Below are 19,206 nucleotides of genomic sequence, written 5' to 3' on the forward strand. Positions count from 1 at the left end.
GGACTGGAGTAACCTTTTATGTGCAAAATGAAGATTGCACGTGCGAAGAACACTGAAGAAAAAATAAGTCACTTCATAACTGTACAGATGCTGCAACGCAAGTAGACTAAGTAATCATAAAGGCTAGCTATACGTAGTAAATAGACTGCAGGCGGTGCCGCCAATATTTATATATATACATGTATAGAATCTGGATAGTCATGTTGCAACTGTAGGAAACCAAGACCCGTGAAACAGAAGGGCTGACATGATGGCGCAGCAGAGAAAAACAGCTGAAAATCAAGGAAGGATCGAGAAGTTTGTCAGTCTCAGTGTCAAGGGTTGGGGAAGCCGAGAACTGGTTATCTATTCAAGGATATACAAAGAACATGAGAAACAAGGCGTGCTCCTCTTAAGGTGCGACGGAAATACAATCAGTGCCAAGTTTTATTCATTTAATAACACTAAATGGAAAAAAGGACCTCAACCACAGTCTCCTGTCACATGGGGTAGATGAAAATAGAACACGGGCAAGCAGCACCAAGACTTGAAGATAAGAACATGCTCGCACTCCCTTCTATTCTCAGAAGCAGTGATACTTTGCAAGGACAAGTTCAAAGACAATTCGAATGGCAGATGGCAGAGTGATGATGGATGATTGGAATAATTGGGTGGGGAGGCAAGATCAAGTCCACCCACAAGCACCAGGGGTACCAGCTTGCGTGCTGCTAGTGGGTCAAATGTTCCAGAAGGGTACAAGCGTGCCAACCGATTATGGAGGGCCACGTATTGAAGAGCCCTATAGTTTGATAGCCAAGGGTGTGTCGTGTATCTAACACATGTTGAGGATGACTTTCACAAGGGGTGGGCATAAGTTATCCACCTGACTATAGAGACCAAATCACAATCCAATCCCCTACAGAAAGTATACCTAGATGTTCCCCATAGACCAACCACAATCCTAATAAGTTTTCTTAGTTTGCCACCTAGTATGAAATCATGTATGACACATTTTTACTATAAAAGTGTTATTTTTTATGTGATATATTGAAATTATGCTGTGAGACGTCCGTTGATGTCTGTTGTACTTCCTGTTTTAAATAATTGTGATTAAAAAAGATTACGTTTCCCAAATTCCTCAGTCAGTCTTGTTATTGGTGTAAGAGTTATTGTTCTGACTTGAGTGTCGTGTAGATCGATGAGACCTCCGTCCCCAAGTGACGTACAGGGGAACTAAAGAAACCCGCTGTACGACCTTTGAGGCCACAGGTGGGAGATGACTTCCCAGATCCACGGAACCTCTGGAACCCCGATGCTGCTGTCAAAAAGGAACGAGGTTAAGTACCAGGCAACCACAATACAATGCAGTAAATCAAAGGATCTAGAAGGTCTTACCTATCGGGTGTTAGGAAAACCCCGGGAATCTAGTAGAGGTTCAAGACTCAGATGATGCGGCGGTCCCTGGAATAGTAGGACCGTAAGAGAGCATGGATGAAGGATCAGCCACCTGTAGGAGTGAAGGCGTGACTTGGATCCCCAGAAGGGAAATGGCGTAGGAGTTCAATGAAGTACCAAGGGATGATCCAAAAGCAAGTCAGGATGTAGTCCAAAGTCCGGCAACAGGTAAACAGTTCCAAGCAAAGGTACAAAGGGTATCCGAAGGAGTCCGAGGTAGAGTTCCGTGATCAAGGTAACAGTGGAGCAATAAGTAACGCCAAACAGAGTCTGAAGACAGCTGAGAAGCAATGAGTGTTCTGTCTCTCAGACCTTTATACTGTGCGTCTCTTGGTCATGTGACGTCTCTGGGTCGTGTGACGTCCACCAAGGTCACGTGGGGAACGCCACTCTGGATCACGTGATCGACGTGGAGACGTCACACCGCCCCTTCTGCTGTATGTTCTCCAAGGCAATTGCCAATGCAGAAAGGGTTGCAATCGAGCCCGTACACCATAACTGGTACGGAGTTTTCGGTCCTTTGGGTTCACCGAATCACCTGAGCCTCGAACCGTGGAAGGAGGTGTTGGGGAAATGTGAGCAGTGTTCTGGTGTGTGTTCTGGTGTGTAGCGGACTGGTGTGCAGAGGATCGCCTAACAGTTATTCTGCATCCCCATACATGTAATGACACGCGTCCTCATTTAAAAGGTTCTAACGGTTCACGTGGTAGCATGTCGGATGGTTCCATACCCATCGATTAAGAGAAACTCTCGAGTTTCAGATGATCGAGCACCCTTTGCCATCTAGCGGGAAGATCGCAGGGTTTCCTGTGGAGAGCAAATGATATGGAATTCTTCCAAGAAAAATCAGTATAGATGGGACAGGTCCCTCTATGAAAAAAATCCCTCCTGGTTTCCGCAGGTGCTTCACGGAGGGAACACGAAAGTGGTCGATTGGAGAGGGTAGCCGATACAGAAGGCCTCGAGCTGAAAGAGCGAATGGTGAGTAGACTTAGGAGAATGGCAAATTGTGAGGATGGGATTGTGGTGGTTTAGAAAAGTAACAGGGTTGATTATTAAAGTAACAAAGAGTGTTTTAAAGTGTAAAAGAATAGCATTCTAAGGTGTAAGGCCCGCGATTCCTAACTCAAGCAGGTTTAGAAGAACTCATCTCACACCACAATCGGGGTAAACTAGGCGATGTATAAACAGGTTTATGTTAGGAAACAAGTGAAACGCTAGTCAGAGTATTTTAGGTGCGAGATGATGAAGAGAAGTACCATGGTTTAAATATAAAAGAGTCGACTAGTCTGTCTGTGTGTCTGTTTTAAAAAGGTGTTGAAGAGCAACGAGAATAGGTTATGTAAAGTTGAAGTAAAGATAAAAAGTTATTGCCTATTTTAAGGTCATTGTCGGTGCCAACCAAAAAGTAGGTTGAGGTCATTGAGAAAAAGAGGCTTTGAGCAGCAAGTGTTGGTGCATGCTCATATTTGTTGTTTTTATAAATGTATCTGTGTAAACACTGGTAAGTATTGACAGTCAATTGAGACTCATCATTTTGGGAGATAATACTCCCCTGATGCACGTATGCAAGACACTGCCAAAGCACATGCCCAAGCTCAAACAGTATAGTGCGGAGTGGGTAAAGGGCACAACAGATACAATGTTTATGCCATGGCCGCAAGGGGGCTCAATGTCAAAAGCGGAATTGCAGCATATGACCACATACTTGCATGCTGCATATACAGGGAAGAAATTGGAAAAGAGATTAGCTATTTTAGAGCTTTGGAAGAGGAGAGAGAGGATCCACCCCGTAAGGAGTGGATGCTTACTCAGTGTAGGGACGAAGGTGTTGAGCCTTTTGCTCCACTTGCCTCACCAGAAGTAAATGGTGAAAGTACAGAAGACGTAGGATTGTATCCATTAAAGGAACTGAAAGCGGCGGCAGGGTATAGTAATCCGATATGCAGACCACCTGCTAATAGCAGTGACGATAGTGCAGAAGAGACCAAAAGAAAGGAGAAGATCGTGCAGAGCAAGGTGGAGATAAATGAGCGATCGAATATGACAAGAAACACAGAATGAGAGATTAAAAGATTGAAAGGAGAGAAGGATAAAGCTGACGAGGTAACGCTCATACAGAATGAATGGATGGGAGGACTGATATTACTCAACCTCGATGGCACAAGTATTGAGGAAGTCAGGCAAAAGGAAGATCAAGACAAACAGGACAGCAAAGACATAGAACGAGAAAAGAAATTGAAAGAGGATGAACACAAGAGAAAGAGAGCAGGCAGAGACAAGAACAGATGTATCAGGAACAGCAGCAAAAGAAGGAAGAAAGGGCGGAGGAGCTAAGAAAGTATGACAACAGGCAGAGAGCAATCGAAGAATGAGATAGGCAAGAAAGGAAAAGAGAAGAAGAGGAAGTGCAGAAATTAAGGGGTTAAAGGGTACAGAGACAAAGGAAAGAGGAAGAGTGTAGAGTGAGCGAAAGAAGAGAGGAGAAAAGACAAGAAGAGGAAAGAGTTATGTGTAAAGCGAGAAAGCAAAGAGAATTAGATGAAGAAGTGGAACGAAAAAGGAGACTGCAGGAATGTGATATTGATCGCATTCAGAAGAAGTTAATGGAACCGAGTCCAGTAATATAATGGGGCAATATAGAGGAGTTTCTTCCATCAAAGGAGGGAATTTCAGGGCCATCAGAGTAGCCCTAGAAGAGAGTTTTTACATAGGGAGCATTGAAGATAGGATCGATAAGGCCTATCAAGACTTAAGAGAAGGTAGAAAATCGGGAAGCTGATGGAAATGAGATCGATCACTGGTCTTCCAATCATGAAGTGAAGAAAGAGATCCATTCAGTCTTGAGCACAGAGCTTTGTCCTTAGATAGGCTGACTTTAGATAAGGGCGTAGGTGATGAGAGCCATACCAGCTGGGGGTTAGATATGTCAGATGAAGAGAGAGAACCCTTCAGTTGGTGTCACGGGAGGAAGTGCATGCTGCCCAAGGGATGACTGCAGACAGACAAGGAAGTAAGATGGTCTGATTTAGAGCAACCTAAAGTTAGGACGCCAGATCCTGTAGCATATACAGAACACCCTAGAGGACAATCAAATAGTGAGAAGGGAGAGTCACCATCATATGTGAGCAGGCTGCAGTCTTTGGCAGGTAGAAGGCAATCAGGAACCATTTTCCTCACTATGGAAAGGCAGACAATGGGAACCGATTGTGGATTGAGATTCACGCAGTTCCCTTTATTGGAGAAAGGAGGGGCCAGACTGCAGTATATTCCATGGCCGCTAATGGATAACGATATTTTAAGATGCAAACTCCCTAGTTTAATGGTGGGTGTGGGAAAATTGATTTATGAATGAGAGAAAATGACGGGGAAATACTCTGGCCCTAGGGGATATTAAGGATCTCCTACCAGCCATTCTTGGGGAAAGAGCTTATGACATTTGGACAAGAGTGGGCTATTCAAGTGTCACGGCACAGAACACAGCACATGATGGAGCACCATTTAATAATTATAGAGCAGATGTCTGGAGAGTTCTCATGGTGCAGTATCCTGACACGTCAGACATGGGTGAAATTATGACACATAAGATGAAAGAAGATGAGGATCCACTTGCTTACATTCAGGACATTCAGGAATGCTGGACTCTTGAAACTTGTGAGCCATGGGGAAAACAGTGGCAGTATCTTACCACATCTTATGTCAGGGGTTGCCCGAACAGGTACAGAGGGACCTCAAGAAACTAGTAGGAAATGGAAGCAAAAACATGGGCAGAGATACAGTTGACTATAGCACATCACTGTACACTGTTACGGGAGAAAAATAGGAAGAAGGAAGATGCTAGAAAACTTGAGGACACCAAGTAAATTCTGAAAATATAGTCAACATATGCCATAGAAGGGGCAGTATTGAAAAGTGGAGAAGGACTAGGATATTATATGAATGTGTGTGAATTTATATTGGCTGGGCACATGGCTCTGTGAAGAATGCCACTGAAACCAATAGTTTTTGTTTATGGGGTACACAATCTGTTGACATGGCTACCCGGCTTAGTGGGAATGAATATGAGAATACCTGATGAATTTCAATACAGCTATAGTACGAGGGGAAATGGCAATGCTTGAAGAAACAGGTGACAAGGGCAGGCCATGGAGAACAGTGATTGCCATTGGAGAAGGGTGTAGACTGACTGACGTCACTGACAATGACATGTTTAGAGTTGATCCCACAGATGATGAAGTAATATTCGAGATAAGCATTAATTATTGGCTTAAAATAGAGAAAAGAGAGATTTCACAGCAAATGGCGATAGTGCGGCACCGTCCAGCATTTTTTGATGAAGACTTGGAAAAGGTGCCAAGCGCTTTATGGACTACAGGTCCCTACGATGTAGGCCTCTTGAAATGGATAGGAGATATTAAATAAAGTTGAAACAAAGAGCAATTTTACCTCGCGCAACACAGTACCCCATTTCTCGAGAGGCAGATGAAGGGATATTTCAGCACTGATGGAACAAGGTGTATCACAGTGTATCCAATCAACAAATAAAAATGGGGGGTCATGGAGATTCATACAAGATATGAGACTGATTAACCAGATTGTAGAGGCAGAGTTTCCTTTAGTTCCTAATCCAGTGATGATACTGTGAAGTATCCAAGTAGAAGCACAATATTTTTCGGTGAGTGATTTGAAAAATTAGTTTTTCTCAATCCGGTTGCACAAGACTTGATTTCCTTTTCATTCTGCCAAATCCGTCTGAAGCACACTCGTTTTCCCCAAGGGTACTGTGAGTCCCCATTAATGTTTAATAGGGTCCTTCAGATGGACCTAGTCAATATTGATTTGAAAAGCATTGTGATAGAGTACATAGATGACATTCTGATTTGTAGCACTACAGAAGACAAGTGCTGGCAAGACTCGATCCAGTTAATGACAATCCTAGCATACATGGGATACAAGGTAGACAAAGAGACATTACAGTATTGTCAAGAAGAGGTGTTGTACATAAGCCAGTTAATCTCACATAAAGGAAAGAGAGTCACAACTGAAAAATCTGAGGCAATCATGAAAAAAGCAAAAACACACATGCTGAAAGAAATGCACCCGTTTTTGGGACAATGCATATATGTTAGAGCATGGGTGTTTGAATATAGTTTGTACACAAGACCCCTTTTGCAAGCTCTAAAGAAAGAACAGGTAAACAATGAGAAAATAGAATGGACGGAGGAAATGGAGAGAGGGTTTGAAGAATTGAAGAAAGTAATGTGTACAGCTCCCATTTTGGGAATTCCCAATTATGCTGAGGAGTTCTTTTTATTTTCACACACGAAAGGGACAGTTATGACAGAAGTACTTATACAGAGGACTACACTAGGGTATAAATCTCTGGCATGTTGCAGTGGGATTCTAGATCCAGTTATGAGGGACACTTTCCTTGTGAACAGTCACTGGCGGCAACCACGTTTGCAATTGAGAAATCTACAAGTATTGTAATGGGGTGTCCTATGACACTCTTTGTGGAGCATGCTTTGTTTGTCATTTTGGAGAAACCGAAGTGTACATTGACATCTCAGAGAGCTTCTGCGTATGAGGTGATGATATCGAACCCAGCGATCAAAATAGTCAGATTTAGAATAGTGAACCCTGCCACGTTTGTAGCTGAGCCAGTGACAGAGGGCGAGCATGTACTTGATTGCGTGAACTATGAGGAGTTTTACGATGGCATCCTGCGCATAGAGCAAAATGCGCTAGCAGAGGGACAGATTCTTTTTATTTATGGTTCTTCAAAAATAGATCAAACTAGTGGAGAAAGGCATTCTGGCGAGATGTGGTGAGACATAGAGCAAACAGCAAATTTGAGGTTGTAGCAAGTGCAAGACTGCTGTTTCACTTTTCTTATGTAGTAGATTGCATCGTATGACAAATATTTATGGCTGGGCATACACTGTGAATGATTAGAGGAGAGATTGCTCAAATGAATGGTACTTTTCAGCATTTACATATTTATTATGTTGATATGCTGCATGTATGTAGTGAATACAGTGGTGGTACATATGATAGTGGTGGTGTGTCCCTTCTCCAGGTGGATCAAAGTAGGTCCTTATACACACCCTGATGCCACTTGCGCAGCAACGCTTTTAGTATGAGAAGTCTTTCCAAGATGGGGAGTGTGTGAGGTGCTGAGATCCGATAATGGGCTCCATTTTTTTAATGAAGTATTTGAACAGATTAGTCTTTTATTGAATATTAAGCACGCATTTTTTTCTGCTTATTACCCGCAAGTGAATGGGATATGTTAGAGACTCAATGGTCTCCTTAAAGAGAGGATTGAAAAGCTCAAATTAACACTGAAGAAGGGATGGCTATATTGCCTACCCCTAGCCTTATATGCATTGGGGAATCAGCCTGGATCGGACCACCACCTCACGCCCCATGAGTTAGTGACAGGGAGGTGAATGAGAACCCCTTTGTCTCCTCCATTGAGGAGCAGAAGGGATGCCCAGAAGACTGCAGAAATGTTAGGAACTGAGTTATGTGCATACTTGACATGTATGACTGCTAGTATCTCTGTCATTTCAGATCAACTCAAGCGCCAAGGGGGTCGGTCTCAGAACACAGATGAAGACCATTCAGCAACCAGAATTTCTGAACTACTACCTGTAACTAGTCTTCTTGCTGGAGACACAATATTAATTCAGAACTTTACCAGAAAGTGGAATGAGTCCCGATTTAGTGGACATTCCATAGTGGAGTATGTTACTCCCTCAGCAGTGAAAGTCCAAGGAAGATATGCTTGGATCCATTTGAACGACATGAAGCTATACACTGGTGAGACTGTCACACCCCTAACGATTGATTCAGAAGCAAGAAAGGAAGAAGAAGTTCAGAGTGTGCAGACCCGATCAATGACAAGGCAGAAGGATGCTAAGGTTGCTGATTAATGAAATGCAAGTGTGCATTTGAACAGTGGCTCGCCCCAGACACTCTTTATAGATATTATAGCAGGATTGCAAACTAAGTTCTTGAGCCGCAGGAATCTTTGAAAAATGTACTTTAGAAAGGTGTTGGCATGTTGTGGATATGTTTGAGTGGCAACATCTGATAAGAGATTGGAAGTGTATTGTTCACTGTTTTTGGTTTTATTCTGCAAGCTTATCCTGCTCTTGTTGAGCATAGTGTCCACATACCTACTTTTCTGTATGATGGTAAAAATGGCCAGCGATAACGAGGCTGCTTGTGGCATTAGTTGAACAGATCCTGCAGATAACTGATTTACCAGAAGTGCATGATTAAAATGTTTTTTTCCTTCCTTAAAAGCAGTATACAAGCAAAATGAGGAATTTTGAGAATGGTACATTTTTGGAAAATTAGCGAGCCCAATGAAATTCGAAATGGCGTAAATGGCTGTGATTAGCATATTTGTTTGTGATATATACATGTACCACCATTCTTTGTGTCTTTCTGTTTCTCCTGTTTAGCCTTTCTTATTATCTTGATGCTCCTGTTGAGAGAGAAACTATTATGATATCCCCCACTCTAGTAGCTTGTGTAGAGTTGCCTATTGCTGAAACAAAGATTCCTATGGTTCTCCCTGAAGGGAGGACTAGTACTGATATGCTGCTTGATTATTATGCAATTACTTACTTTGCAAAAGGGACACACAAGAGCAGCACAATGGAAGATAATAATGAATCAAATAATTACCCAGAAAGTACAGCATATTTGGGTAATAACATGTCGTATCATCACATCAAAAAGGTGGGAGAGAGAACATCCAAAGAGAGTTGCTATGTTTGTGCTCTCATACCTCATGCCATGGGGACTTATAAGATAGTCATAGCTATAGAAGTAGCAGTCCAGAAAGCTCATTGCCTGATGCACCTTGCACTCTGCCAGACGAGAGGTCAGTTCCAGGGTCGAACGTCATCCTTGATATGGGTGACTGAGAAGACATGTCCAAAAGAAGATGACTATGTTCAAGCCTTAAAGACAAGATAGAAATCAGAGCGAGGGACTCAAGTGATAAGGTATGAACAGCCTGGAATAAACAGGCTGGAATCAGAAGAGAAGAAAACAAAATCCTCAATTGTCAAGGAAAGAACCTTGAAGAGATATGAAGATGCCAGGAAAGAGGTCAGCTGCAAATCAAGCGAACAGTGCTGACTCCTGAAGGATGGACAGAAGGCCTGATTGTGTGCAAGGTGCCGGCACTAACCGGATGATCTAAAGCAATTGTGTGGCATGCAGAGAATGAATGCAAGCATCATTGGCTGAACATTGTGAAGTTGCTGATGTGGGTCGATGATAAAGGAGGGCCTTTGCAGAGAGTACCTCTAGCAAATGCATCCTGTGTTTCAGAAACAATGGCACCAGCATTGGTGGGATGAATCAGCAGTGTGGCCGAATTCTCGTTGTACCAGGTATGAAGGATGGAACAGTAGTGTTAATGGATCACTACTGGGCCTGTAAATCCAAAGCTTATATGAAGTTGCCCAAAGATTAGGGATAGGTGTGTCCCATAGTACGTATTCATGTTCCAGCATTAGTGATTCCAAAGAGTGACCTGAACATTGGAGACTTTACAAAAGCAGATGCTCATATGAGGATGGCAAGATCATTTGGATTTCTCAATTGGACAAAAAGAGAGAATTACTTCTCAGCTAAATCCATAGAAACCTTTGATTTTATTCTGTATGAACACTGGTTGTTCAGCTAGACTGCTCCATTATTCACAACTATTTTTATGCCATGATGGGCACAGATTACCAGATGGGAACTCCTGTAGACGATCAACACTACCATAACAGGATTCAATGCTATCAAGGAAGAATTGAGAGCCATAATACTGATGACTCTCCAGAATAGGTATGTCCTGGGCATGATTACAGCAATGGACGGAGGTGTTTATGCCAAAATCAGGGAATCATGTTGCACATGCATACCTTCTCATGATGATGAGAATGGGACCTTTACAGAGGCCATAACATTGCTAACATGGGTGCACACCAAAATAGAAGATGAGACAGAAGATATTGCAGATGTCAGCTGGTTTGCATTGGCCTTCTCATGGGCTTCACAATGAACGGTGAATATCTTCAAGTTTCTTGGAGCATTATTGGTGATGATCATGTTTGGATTCTGTGTGATCAGGATAATAATCACACAATGTAAGAAGATAGCAAAGAAAGCTGTAGGAATGAAGGTCATGATTGATGTGAGTCTGGGTTTCGACCCAAAGAGCTGACAGATGAAGAAATCAGAAAATGTATGTAAGCAAGCAGTCTAGTGCCTGAGGGAACAAATTTCCTGTATCGAGAAACCACAAGAAGTATGTGGGATGATGGATTTACTGCAGCCCCAAATGGACAATGTAGTCACATGACCTGGCGTGTTGATGACCATGTAAAAACAGCAGGATCTCTGAAAGGAGTAATGAAGGTATTCTTTCCAAAAAAGCACTTTTTCAGACAAGGTTGTCTAGATGTAAAGACTGATGGGAGAGTGGTTGATGAATCAACCAGAGGGGGGAGTGTAGAGGAAGAGCCAAATACCTCTACCAAAAGTCCTGCCCTTATTCTGCCTATATGTTGGAAGCCGGAAATTGCAACATGTGCAATGCTGATAATGATACCTATACCGCAAAAGATATTTGAAACAAGGTTCCTTTGAGAAAGCCCTCCAAAATGTACCCGTGGAGAGATGACAGTCTCCTGAGAGAAAGCCGTGAAGAAGTGTGACGCAGTGAACAAAAGAGGCTAGTGACATCACAAGAGATGAGAATGACGGTGTCCAGTCAACTGGTCGAAAAAAAAATGGTTGACTGCAATTTGGTCGACGCAATTTGGTCGAAAACCAAATGGTCGATTTTTTTTTTATTTATATATTTATTTTTCGGGTTTTCGTTTAGTAAAAAAAGGGGTTTTTAGAGAAAAAAAGGGGGTTGGGGGGGACCCCCCCAAAAAAATGAAAAAAAAGGGTTAAAATAAAAAAATAAAAAAATTCGACCATTTGGTTTTCGATCAAATTGGTTCGACCATTTGTCTGGTCGACCAATTTTTTTCGACCAAATGTCTGGCAACCGAGAATGACGCATTGGGAAGGATGATCAGAGAAGAGAATCCATAGACCTTATGGAATCTGATGAGGAAATAGGGAATGGAGTAACCTTTCATGTGCAAAATGAAGATTGTGCATGTGAAGAACACTGAAGTAAACAAGCCACTTTATAACTGTACAATGCAAGTAGATTAAGTAATCATAAACGCTGGCTATACATAGTGAACAGACTGCAGGTGGTGCTGCCAATATACATATACATGTATAGAATCTGGATATTCGATGTCGCAACTTTAGTAAGCCAGGACCCATGAAAGAGAAGGGCTGAAATGATGGTGCAGCAGAGAAAAACAGCTGAAAATCCAGGAAAGATTGGGAAGGCTGTCTGGCCCAGTGTCAAGGGTTGGGGCAGCTGAGAAGTGATTATGTATTCAAGGAGATTACAAATAACGTGAGAAGCAAGGCAAGCTCCTGTTAAGGTGTGACAGAAACACTATGCGTGCCACATTGTATTCATTTAATATAATGAAATGACACCCTTCTATTCTCAGCAGCTGTGATACTTTGCAAGGCCAAGTTCACAAAGTCAATTTGAATGGCAGACGGCATGAGGCATGATGGATGATGGGCTAATTGGGTGGGGAGGCAAGATCAAGTCCACCCACAAGTACCTGAGCTACCAGCTTGCGTGCTGCTAGTCAGCGAATGTTCCAGAAGGGTACAAGAGTGTCAACCAATTATAGAGGGTCATTTATTGAAGAGCCCTATAGTTTGATAGCCCAGGGCGTGTTGTGTATCTAACAAATGTTGAGGATGACTTGCATAAGGCGTGGGAATAAATTGTCCACCTGACTATAGAGACCCGATCATAATCCGATCCCCTACAGAAAGTATAATTAGATGTTCCTTGTAGACGAATCACAATCCTAAATACGTTTTTTCTTAGTTTGCCATGTACTATGACGTCATGTATGACAAATTTCTGTTATAAAAGTGTTATTTTTTATGTGATGTGTTGAGATTATGCTGTGAGATGTCCGTTGCACTCCCTGTTTTAGATAATTGAGATTAAAACAGATTACGTTTGACACACTTCCTCATTTAAAAGGGCCTAACAATTCAGTGGGTCTGTAAACGTTATTGGGATTGTGGGTTCTAGGTGAGGCATGTTATTTGAAGATCTATTGTACATATTTATGATGTAGTTTAATTATATTGTTGTGCTTGTGGCCAGATTCTTTGGGGCATATCCATAGGCCATGCCCCCAAGAATCTGGACACTGGCTACAGCCATAGTAATGTTTGTATAGTAATAAAAGGTACTGTAGGGGGAGTATACAGTGTTTGCAATATGGTGTAATTATATAATTGAAGTGTATATGGTATTCGTAGTACAATTGAGTATACTAGTTATGGAATCTGTGAGTGTTTGTGAAAAAAATACAGTATAATACTGGGTATGTTGCGGTTGTGGCCAGTGGCCAGATTCTTGGGGGCAGGACCATAGAGCCCCAAGAATCTGGACAAAGTCTACGGCCATAGTGATATGTGCATAGTAATTATAGGTACTGTAGTGAAGTATACAGTATTTTGTAATATGGTGGAATTATCTAATTGAAGTGATATTTGGAATCATAGTAAAATTGAGGATACAGTTTATGAAATCTGTGGTAGTATTTTTTGTGAAGAGAAATAAAAATATAATACGGAGGATGGATATTTACTTGCATATGGTAATAAGGCTGGAATATCTGGTTCTTTTACTGTGAAAAAACAGTATAATTTGTTAAACAAGATATTTTAAAGCCTTTAATTTTTTAACAAGATACCTTAAAACCTTTAATTGCATAAAATTGTACATATAGATTTACTATGTTGCCCCTCATAAAAAGTACATTGTATGTACTATGTTTGGTAACACATAGACTTTTTATCTTCCTTTGTCCATCCCCCCTGTTCTACCCCCTCCCTTCCTCCTTAGCATTTATGTTTTCAAAACGTGGCATTTCATGTCCTATTCTGAAAGACACTTGCCCTATCTTCCTCTCCCCCTTGTGCTTCCTCTTACCCCCAGCACTATCTGAATCATCAGTAGACATAGTAAAATAGCTGCCTCGTTCTGTTCTCCTCCTTCTCCCTCTTCCCAATCCCCCTGGCCCACCCTCCTCCTGTTTTCATTCTGGCACTACCTCAATTGCCGTTAGGCATAGTAATGTAGCTGCTTGTATGTCTGACTCTCCTGCCCACCTCTCCTCCCAATCACTGTTTATTTTGCTCTTACTCTTCAGATATGTCCCCAGACATATCTGTTGCAGCTTGTTTGTTGTCCCCCCTTTATATTCCCCTCTCACCCCCAGCACCATCTCTATTGTCGTCTGACATAGTAAAAGTGTCACGTATTTTGTTCCTCTCCCTCTTTCCATTCCCCATGCCCCACCCTCCCCCACTTTACTTTTTAGCACTACCTCAATTGCCGTCAGGCATAGTAATGTAGCCGCTTGTCTGTTTCACTCTCCCTCCCTCCCCATCCCCTTAGCACTTGCATCTAAAATATTGTCAGGCTGATTATGATAGTTGATCTTTGTTCTTTTCATATTCTGACTGTTTCAATGACTGAAAGAATGTTCATTGTATTTTTCCCATGTTCCCTCCCCTCCTTGAAGCGCTTTGAAACACATTGTGTATAGGCTCTATACAAATAAACAATCAATCAATCAATTTGTGCGTGGTACAATGTTGTTGTATTTACATGAAATAATCATTGGAAAAACAAATCCAGAGTGTATGAAAAAAACTACTTTATTTACATACGGATTTTGACTTTTAAATTGTTTTAAAGAAAATATTTGTTACAGAATACATGTGTTGGGTAGCATGTATATATTAAGGTATTATGTGAGTGTAAGTGTGATAGGACATTTAAAGTGTATTGTAATGAAGGGTATGGTTAACACAGTTAGATAACCTTTGGCATATACTAACTCTGTTGGATTTTAAAAGTACTATTGTAGTATTATAGATGCATTTTGTAAGTATAAGTGTGATGGCATGTTTTACGTGTGTTGTAATGAGTTAGGTGCCCGTTGGTGTATGCTAACTCTATTGGATTGTACAAGCACTATTGAGTATTATGTATGTACAGTGCAAAAATAACTGCGATGGCATATTTGAAGTGTATTATAATGAATGGTATGTTTAAAGTACTTAGATACCCATTGGCGAACTTGAACTGTGTATTGTACCATACTTTAGTGGGTCAATTTGGCTTGCAAGAATATTAGGTAGATATTTGTTAGATTTGCTGGTAAGCTATGTTTTGGAGTAATGGAAGTGTTGTTACATTCAAACCAACCACCTCTCTTTTTAAAATATGCAGTGTAGGGGCCTGAAGTGGTTGTGGCAACAGTGTGGTAGATTATACCTGCTGTTGTGAAGGTTGTCTTGCCACAAGATACTTTGCCATGTTTAAAGTCAGTGAGCTTACAGTTATTTTTGGTGCCATCTGCATTGTACCTAAGAAGCATTAATATAACATATTAGCCATGTGAGTTTATTTGTATGCTGTAGGAATTGTCTGAATTGCAAAAAAGGGAATACTGTGCCATGATTTGAATTCTGTAGAAGCTGGTGAAATGAAATGGATTCATAATTTGGTATGGATACATAGACAACACGTTCAGTGGGGATGTGCTCTTGTGAAATATGGTTGCAGAGAGTGCATGTCTCGAGAGGATAGCTCAGGGGCAATGTGCTTGCCTTGACCACAAAGCGACACGGAGCAACACAGGTTCGATTCCCAGGTCCGTGCTTAGAAACCTATGGGGATTAAGCACAATATAAATAACCTATCATATCATGTATGTTTCCACGTGTATGAAATGTTTATAGGAATGTTTTGGTTTCTACTACCTGGAGTAAGTACATTAAGAATTCTTGTGGATCTTCCTCTGTGTTTATAGCGGTTTTTACCATTCCTGCACAGTTGTGCAAATCTTGCTTTATCCCTGAGACACTGTAGGTGCGGTTAGGATTATTTGTGGAATTTATTTGAAGACGAGCATTTGAAAACACAACTGTTCTGAGCTATTTTCATTAATTGGTGGCAATCAGAAGAGAAGATTGATTGCTACATTTGCATAGCAATTTACTCCAGTTGTGTTGCTGAATTGAAATGGACCAGAGAGGTGTGCCTCTCTACTCTATCTTTTAATGGGCCTGCAGTTGTTTTTTGATAAGAGACATTTGTGTCTTTGTCTTTGATGGGTGTGCAGTTGTTTTTGGACTAGAGCACTTTTGTATTATTTGATGAAGGTACAGTTGTTCTATGATTTTTTAGTGGTATTGAAGGGAGATTGGGTATAGTTTCAATTTTTATTAGTTTTCTTTTTAAAGGTTTTGTTTTTTGAGTTACAAGGTACATATCTAGATGGTGGTGCACAGTGCACGTAGCCTGTTGTATTCTAGGATGCAAGGAATGTCAGCATTGAAGTTGTTTGCATCAAGGTTAACTAGGAATAGACCATTGAGTACACAGAGACGGGAAAGTGCTACGTAACTCAAACCTTCTTTGAAGACTGTGCTGCCAATGTCAATGTGTGCATGATCTAGAGTTAGACATTGAGATTTGGGAATAGTGACAGCATATGCAAGAGATAGAGAGAAATGTTCTCTGGGCACATACATGTCTTTGAAAAGAGGGAAGTGTGCTATCTTGCAGCCTATTCAGTTTTATCTTCTGCAGGTTTGTCAAAGTGGAAGAGTGGAAGTTGACAAACTGAATGTTGTTGTCATCTGGATATGTTTGGAATCCAACAACTGTACTAATTGCTCCACTGACTAAACCTTGTTTACATCAAGGTTACATTTTAGAATACTCTGCAGTTTAGATACAGAGTTAATAGTTTTTTTCTAAACTAGCTGTGTTGCAGATTGTTCTATGCTATTTAGTTGTGTGGTTGCTTGTTGACACAAAGGGAGTGCCATGCCATGAACATCTAGTTTGTCTCTAGGGCTCATATGTACTATGGGGTGTATTTCTTTTTCAGGATTGTATCATTGAATTGGCTACAGCTTGCAAAGGGTGGCATTAAGCACATGCATTTTATATTTTGTTGAGTCATGACATCAAGGGCAGATGTTCTTTGTCCATATAGCTCATGGATTGATCTAGTTTTTAAGATGGATTTATCATCTTTAGTAAGCATACTAATGCTAGTGCATTTTAAAATCTTAGCATAGGTGAGATCTGCAGACTGACACATGTTTCGAGTTAGTTCTCTGTAGCAAAAATGTTGCCAGAGATTTACATGTCCAGTGCTGCCGAGTGTATTACTGCATTTTTTTGTGTCCTAATGTTTTGAAAATAGGTGGACCTTTTACTGGTGTTAACTGTTGGCGGCTTCCGAAAACAGTAACGTGTTTTCCTCCAAACAGTTCTTCGTAGTTGGTTCTTAGGACTTCCTTCATTCTGAGATGCATTAAAGCCAGCATGAGGCTAGAAACAATGCTTACTTCATCAATCAGGAGAACTTTCATTTGTTTGAGAATTCTGCATACTTCAGTAACAGCTTCTGGTGATCATTTGTAGTATTCCAATTTGTTTTGGAGTTCTACTGGGAGGAGAAGTAGCAGGTATAAAGTTACACCTCCTACGTTGTAGGCAGCTCGGCCTATGGGGTCTGTTAGAACAGCTGAAAGATTGTTGTTTGTTACGTCTTGAGGAAATCTGCTGATTATTTTATTCATGAACTTTCTTGCCAGAACCAGCTTCACCACTTACATACAGGAGCAGTGGTTTATAATTTTACAGCTACAAGTTTTAGTTTCATGCTTAAAACCATGTTCATTTTTGTCAGTGATTTCTTGATAGATGGTGAGTTGTTCATCATTTAGCTTTGATTTGAGCACTGGTAAGTCTGCTTCAGATTCTCTAGATTGATAAGTCAGTCATGGCTATTTTTGCTTTATTTAGAATTAGTGATTCTCCAAGTAGTTCTTGGCTTACTGTACGTGTCTTTATCTAGTAGAAGTTCAATTTTGTCCTTTTGCTGGTGTCCATTGTCTAACATTTATTTGTATTTTTTTTAAATTAACATTTGTTATACTGCTTTCATTTGCATTGAATGCAGCTTCAAATGAGTCGTGATCACATAATAATTCTTCTTTTCTCCAATGTTTGAAAAGTTGTAGTGGGGCAATGTAAAGAGGGAAAGTAAAGGGGTAGTCCTGCACTTATATCCCTGATCCTTCAGGTGTAGTATATTTATATCCAAGGTTGGATCAGTAGAATGGGATGACACTTTTTTAATACATATTCAAATTTTATTACATAAGTTCATTACACAAGAAAACATCTAAATATCATGAAAATGGATTGATAAAAAACACAATTTCATACCAGCAATCATAGCCACATATCAAAAAATCATTCAAACATTCATACAATAAGAACACCCAGGGTGTTTAATGCATCAATGGGTTTTGGAAAAATACTATTTCCCTTAATTTGATATATTCAACAATGACCCAGTCCCTAATATTAGGTGTCGTGGTATATCCGATGCCAAATTGAGGTCAGATATCTTTCACAGAAAAGCGTTGACACGTTTTTCGGTCGGAGACCTTCTTCAGGACGTAGGGCAAAGGGAAAGTGCTTTGCCCTGTTCTTAACACATATGGGCCCGTAACCAATCTAAAAACAATCATAAAACAAAGTGTCATCCCTATTTCTTCAAAAAGGTGACTAATAATGTCACAATGTGTCCCAATCTCTTCACACACCAGTCCCTACTCACCCCCAGGTTCCAAGTCGAGGGTAGGTGAACGGGATAATGGACTTTAATCCTCCACTGGAAACAGTGTAAATACTGTACCTATGGAAACAATCATAAACACACGTTTCAGTGTCCATGACGATATTCATATAACACTGTAAGTTCATACAGTGAAATTTAAAACAACAAAAACACTTAAAAACACTTACAGGCACCCAGGGTGCTGCTCGAGAGTCTTCACCGAGGTATCGTGACCAATGGTCAATCATGGGCCAACATAGGACTTGCCAACTCAATAGGCCATTCACAATGTTATAAGGGAAACACATAGTGAGACCCAAGTTATAAACTTGAAGTCATGTACGTATATCCCCCAAGTACAAAGAATGGAAAAAAAACCCTGGTGTCGGTGAACCCGGATTTTACATAGTCCATGTCACCATGTATGCCCATACATGCGTGTATCTCCGTGTATGTATAGCCACACCAAATGCGAAGTGAAGCCTCTTAAAAAGGGAGAAAAACCTCTGTGGGGCAATGTAATACAGTTCTCTATGTTGCAGAGATTTAAATGATTACTTTATATGATTAATTAGGCTGGGTTTGGTAAGTTTTACTAAGCTTCCTTCACAACTGAATATTTGGAAGTTGTCTCATATGGTATGACCATGTTTTGTCAGATGATATATAATCCCAGAGGTCTTTTAGCTCTGTCTTCTCAGCTTTGGTAAGATAGGCTGTGACATATCTGACAACTTCTCTGGAATTTTCTGCAATGTATTGTATGGCCCTCATTACGACCCAGGCGGTAAGTTACCGCCTGGGTCGTACCCTTACCACCATGGCGTGAACTACGTTTACGCCATGGTGGTTGGCGGATTTACCGCCCCATTCCAAGGTGAGCGGGGCGGTAAATCCCCATTTCCCATTTTACCCTTCCCCATTC

Source organism: Ambystoma mexicanum, chromosome 12 (assembly GCF_040938575.1).
Source record: "Ambystoma mexicanum isolate Mex_15411 chromosome 12, UKY_AmexF1_1, whole genome shotgun sequence".
Classification (NCBI taxonomy): Eukaryota; Metazoa; Chordata; class Amphibia; order Caudata; family Ambystomatidae; genus Ambystoma; species Ambystoma mexicanum.